Consider the following 6,208-nt stretch of genomic DNA (forward strand, 5'->3'; position numbering starts at 1 on the left):
AAAAGCTACTATATTGATATGTAGAAACCCACATAGAATCATTTCAATCTATTTTGGAAAACAGAGTACTCATAATGGTGCATAGTAGATGAGTATAGTCACTCCCCAAATAATATTAAAACCTAAGAGATATGACATATGTGCAAGTATATACCACACTACCTTCATGAAATTAATGGATACAACAGAATTTTTTATTAAGCTATTCTGATTTTTAAATAAATTCACTTGATGTCCACAAACTGTCACTTAGAGCTAAAAATGGCCCTCACCAGCCTGCCTAATCCCTGCTTCACATCCTTATTCCTCAATGTGTAGATGAAGGGGTTGAGGGTAGGAGTCACTACACCATATAAGAGAGCCATGAACTTTGGCTGGTCCCTGGAGATGGAAGAGGGGGGCTGAAGGTACATGCTAATGGCTGGACCATAAAATAGAAAAACCACAAGGAGATGAGAGGAACATGTCCCAACAGCCTTTTTCCTTCCTTCTGAAGATTTCATCTTAAATATGGTATGTCCAATACTAGCATAGGAAGCAAGAATTAAACACAGAGGGACAGCTAACATAAAGATGCACACAACAGAGAGTGCAAGCTCATTGATCTCCTTTTCACCACAGGCGGTCTTGATCAGAACTGGAATCTCACACAACAAGTGATCCAGCTTATTCACACCACACAGTGGCAGCTGTAAGGTAATGGTGGCCTCTGAGACAGCATAGGTAACCCCAGTCAGCCACACTATGTATACTAGGAGAAGGCATATGTACTGATTCATGATAAGGGTATAGTGCAGAGATCTGCAGATGGCCACATAGCGGTCAAAGGACATAACAGCCAAGAGCAGACACTTGGTGCCCCCCATTGTATGAAAGAAATAAAGCTGAGCTGCACAACCCAGGTAGCTGATGGTTTTCTCAGAGCTCCGCAAGTTAGACAGCAGCTGAGGGACAATGCTTGTGATGTAACACATGTCCAGAAAGGAGAGGTTGGAGAGGAAGAAGTACATGGGGCTTTGGAGATGGGTATCTAATTTGGACACCAGGATGATTGTGATGTTTCCCATCATGGCAATGGGGTATGTTATCAGAAGAATAATGAAGAGGAAGCTCCAGCCAAGGTTGGTCAGCAAAACCTAGTAGAATGAACTCCTCAGGGTGGCTTTCATTCATTATTGCCATTGTCTTCAATTGCTTCAGGTATGGTAGGGAAACACCAAAAGTCTTATCATTACGGGAAATGGAAAAACATTGTCATGTATTGGTGTCTACATATATAACACAAGTTGAAATAAAGGACTTTCTTTAGGTTGTCTACTCTGCATGATATTAAAGTGTACACTTAGTCATCATTGCTAAATAATAAATTCAATCTGAAACGGAATTTCAACCTCTGTATCATAAAACTTATCTAAATTTTCAACTTTAGGTAACTTATGTCAGGAGTATTTCAACTTAACTGAGAAACATTCAAATCCCAAGTTTTAATTGTATTTTCAGGACATAATTATTTGTTTTTCAACTTAAAGTTACATTTAAATTCAGCAAAATTAGTCTTACAGTGAAAACAGTAACTTGAAGATAAAAATTCATTTTATATACATGTTTATTTCCTTCATTAATGAAATATGATTTGTAAAAACCACAATCTTCTGTACCATGATCAATATTCATATGTGAATTCAACATTCCACTGACAAAATTCCACACTGCTCTTGTGGTCAGTGAGTATTTTCACTGTACAAAATTACACTTTTATGGTTACAAAATGTGGCTTCACATTCTGTATATCATTAAAGCCTTGAAAACACACTATGAAGGGAAACCCAAAGTTATTTATATTAGATGTGAATAATACCTTTTAATTTTACATTATCCTTGGTCAAATTTTTATTATATTAATCAAATTTTATAATCATAAAATATTTCCAAAATGCTAAATGTGTGTGGGTGCCAAATACTCCGATCAGCTTTCATTTTCTATTAAAGCATGTAGTACCCATCCACAAACACAATGACACACAATATTTTATATCCATATTTTAGGATGGTGTTAATTATTCACTTCCATAACTAGTTAGTATGTAAAGATAATCTAGGGCTGGGGAGATGGCTCAATGGAATAAGCACTTCCTTGGTAAGTGCAAGTGCCTGAGTTTGATTCCCGATTCCACAAAAAAAAAAAAAAAAAAAAAAAGACAATCTAAAGAGCAAGAAGCTGTCAGCGTGTAAGTAACCCACCTCTCTACGTTGTTCTGCTTGGGAGTGGATATCCTCAGAGTACTTTCTTCCCTGCAGTATCTCCGTAGATGTCAAGAGATAGACTCTTGCAGGAGATTTAAGCTTCATGAATCTGTCCTTACATGGTTCATTTTATTTTTTTGAAAAAGGAACACAAAATGGTTAAAAAAAATAGAAATGAAAGAGGTTATAGTTGTTGACTGACAGTCAGAAATATTCTACGGAGGTTCTATCTAAATGCCTTCAATAAATGCTTGGCACTGTTATCTTGGTTAGGCAGGATAGCTTTAAGTCTGGAGAAGACAAAGCCAAAGAAACAAGTAACATGCATGGGCCAAATAATGTCAGCAGGATAAGTATGAATACAGTTAAAAATGATTTTCATCAAGTAGACATTAATGACTTCCCATAAAAATAATAAAGGTAGGGTCTAGGGGACCTCAACATTTTACATACCATTGATTTGATATCCAATATATTGGACACTTATTGAAACATAAGTAGAAGGATCTGGAATGCAATAACCTTTTAAAGTTTGTAACTATAAAAAGTGGTCAGGGCTGGGGAGATAGCTCAGCCGCATAAGTGCCTGTCTGGCAAGCGCAAGGTCCTGAGATTGATCTCTGGTACTGCAAAAAAAAAAAAAAAAAAAAAAAGTGGTCATTGCCCATGGTTCCCTCATGACAGTTCAGGTTACTTCTTCAGAGGGTGTTATGTTGTAGTCAGCTGAATTAGATAGAAATATTATAGGCAATTAGACAGGGCCAGGCTTTCAAGGAAGTAATATGGAAGACAAGATGACTTTGCAACTTTGGAAAAGACAGACACTACCATATGGGCCAGACCTTGAGACAAAAGAGTAAACAAATGCAACTACATACTTCAGTAAGGATGGGCATCAGAAATTGATATTCAAAATAGATATCAATCTTGAAAGAGCAACAAAAGAGTCATTAACCCAATCCCAACAGGAAGAGACCTTGTTACCTGCATTCATGCCTGCTTGCTAGGCGACGCATTTCATTTGTTCCTGGACTTAATCAATTTTACCTGAGCAAAGGTGCTTGTAATTTCATTGGTTGACCATAGATTTGTCCCACTTCATGGCCACCTAAGCAAGTTCCTATATTCTCCACCATCTTAAACCTGCTTCACCACGTGGTTTTACTCTACAGAAGTTAGGGGCCCATGGGTTAGCTCAGTAGTATAAGCACATGCTTGGGCAAGCCCAGTCAGGTGCAGAGGACCATGGTTTGATCCCCAGCTCCACATGCCTAATCAAACCCACCATTAAGGCAGCTTGAGCCAGACAAAAGTAAAAAATAAAGTAATATAAAATAAAACCTACTCTGTAAAATTCAATGGAAGAGACAGATTCCTGGGAAAACCTACTTGGGCACCTCTCCTGTCTCTCTCTCAGACAAAAGCTTTCTTTCTCCCAGTAAATATATTCTGCTCTAAAGAAAACAAAACCACTAAAAATGAGAAAAATGACTCATATTTTTAACATTATTTCATATATTTGCATTAATTTTAATTTTTTACACCATGGCTGTTGGATTTTTCAATTGCAGAGATTTTTCCATCTCCATATTACCACACTTTATTTATCCAAAAACATTGAAAAGCACTTTAGCAGATTGCCAGACCATTAACTATTCCTTTTTATGTCTATTCACATTTTATTTCAGCATATCTTAGAACTCATTTTCATTATACAGTGTTTTACTTATATTTATAGTACTTAAAAACATTATAGATAATAAAATATGAAGAAAACAAATATCTGAGACCATCGAATGTGGGTAAAATATATGGTTAAGTTATTCTAAAAATGTCTGTTCAAGTGCTTAAAAGATACACATAATAGAAATATCCATCTATGTTCAAATGTTTAGTACTTTTAGAAAATATAATATATTGAAATTTGTGTTCTTTTAAAGTTTATTTGAGTGATAAGGCTATTAATTTTGAAGACAAATCAAATTATTCCCAGAGCCACTGAACTAGATATTTCCATAATTGGAAAAAGGCTTCATGGAAGTGCTCTCTGGATTTCCTGTGCATAACTTTTGCACATCTGTGACCTACACACATCTCACACCTCCATGAGCATGCATGCCTTTAGAAACAAGGGTCTTTTTACTCACCTTATTTTGTAAAAAGAAATTTCAATAAAGAGGAGTTACAAAAGAATGTTTTTCAGCTTCTTGGGAAGGACTGAGAAATTGTTATAAAGAGATGAGTATTTGAGAGATAACTAAAAGGTTTTGCTTTTTCAGTTGAAATAGATGTGAAGAGTCAGAAGGTCAAGAAGGCACTATAAAAACCCAAGCATGCTCTGAGGTGTGTCATTTGTGTGTTGCCTCCAGGGCATGGTTTTTGCACAAGCTGTCATATGTCCTTATCCCAGGTGAGTCACTAGGAACTCTCCTTGGGATTGAGATCTTCATAGACGTGCTTCTTATGCATAATTGGATATCTGAAGGACTAGGTGGGGAGCAAATCTCTCTGGTGTTAGACATGTTTTGAAACAACCTAGTTCCATTTCACAGCACATAAGAAAACAGTTTCAACAGCACACAGTCAAAGATGAACAATTTTCAATAAATGATTCTAGAAAATTTAAATGAGTTTTTTTCATAAATATGCTCTTTGAATATCTCATATGTTGCCTCCATTCATAACAATGAAGGGTACAAATATAATTTGGATAGAAAAAGAAACATATGAAAATATGACTTTCCAATAAAATGGAGTTAAATGATACTTAAAACATCAAAAATTAAATGTCTTTATAACAGAAAGATTAAATAATGTTCACCTTCTCAACTTCCCACCACTCATATATCATCACAGACTAATGTGGGCACTAGATTCAGTGGTAATAAAAATTAATAATAAAGCACAGCTTCAATTGGAAAGTGTATTAGCTATTTTTCTATAACTGACAAAATTCTTGATACTTGTACCTTAAAGGAGAGGTTTATTTTAGCCAACAGTTGCAAATGTTTCAATCTGTGTTTAGCTGGTTACCAGGGGAAAATGCTATATTGGGAGGGCAAGTTGGAAGAAAATTGTTCACCTCGTGGTACCCAGGAAACAAGGAGGGAATAAGATTACACACTCCAAGGTCAAAATCTTGTGACCCACCTCCTCTAACCAGGCCTCACCTCCCAAGAGCTCACCTACTTATGAACTCATTGGTGGATGAACCTACTAAGAAGTGTGGCCAAAGATCCAATCATCTGCCAAGAAATCCAGCTCCGAACAAAACATAATATTGGAGGCATAATTTAGATCTAAGCCATAACAAAAAGTGAGGGAAAGTAGAAAGTCTCCAGCTTCAGTAGCTGAAGGGAAGGACATGCTGAAGTTTTGTAGGGATTCAGACTGACTACCCACAAATGTAGCAGTCTAATGTTTAAAGATCAGCTCAGGAAAGTCGTTACCCACTGTTATGACCTCAGTCACGGATTTGTCATTCAGGATGAATCTTTGTGATTGAGGGGCAATTTGGGTCCTATAGGAAGAATCCTTATCTCTGCAAAGGCATTTCCCATCATGTGAGGCTTGGCTTGGAACCCAAGCTGATCATGGTTAAGAATAATGGAAATGCTGCACAAAACTGAAATTCCTATAAATATTTTATCATGGTTTCTTCAGTCTGGAAGAGTACTGAAATAAGGAGGTAAATTTAGTGACAAAAACCTTCTTTTTGTCAACTTTTAGATCCACTCCTTAAGTGACTATTGTACCTCTATGCAGAGCTGAGAAGAATTTGACTGAGAGTTTTAAATAATAAAGGTCAAGTATGTTCTACATTTATTTACAACTTGGGCTCTAATAGCCCAAATATGCCTAAGATGCTTGAAATGCAGAGAGATAGTGAGGTTAAGCTTAATAGCCTAAGTCGTTTGATAATAACAATAAGCTTGTCTTCTGGATGGTTAACAACCTAAGTTTG

The 6,208-nt window shown here is 36.3% G+C and overlaps 1 pseudogene; it reads right to left on the reverse strand.

Annotated features, from left to right (window-relative positions):
* Window positions 1-245: 245 nt before the first annotated feature.
* LOC101580882 lies at window positions 246-1,182 on the reverse strand (annotated as a pseudogene).
* Window positions 1,183-6,208: the final 5,026 nt, after the last annotated feature.

The sequence above is a fragment of the Octodon degus genome, unplaced genomic scaffold, assembly GCF_000260255.1.
Source record: "Octodon degus isolate 3935 unplaced genomic scaffold, OctDeg1.0 scaffold00325, whole genome shotgun sequence".
Taxonomy (NCBI): domain Eukaryota; kingdom Metazoa; phylum Chordata; class Mammalia; order Rodentia; family Octodontidae; genus Octodon; species Octodon degus.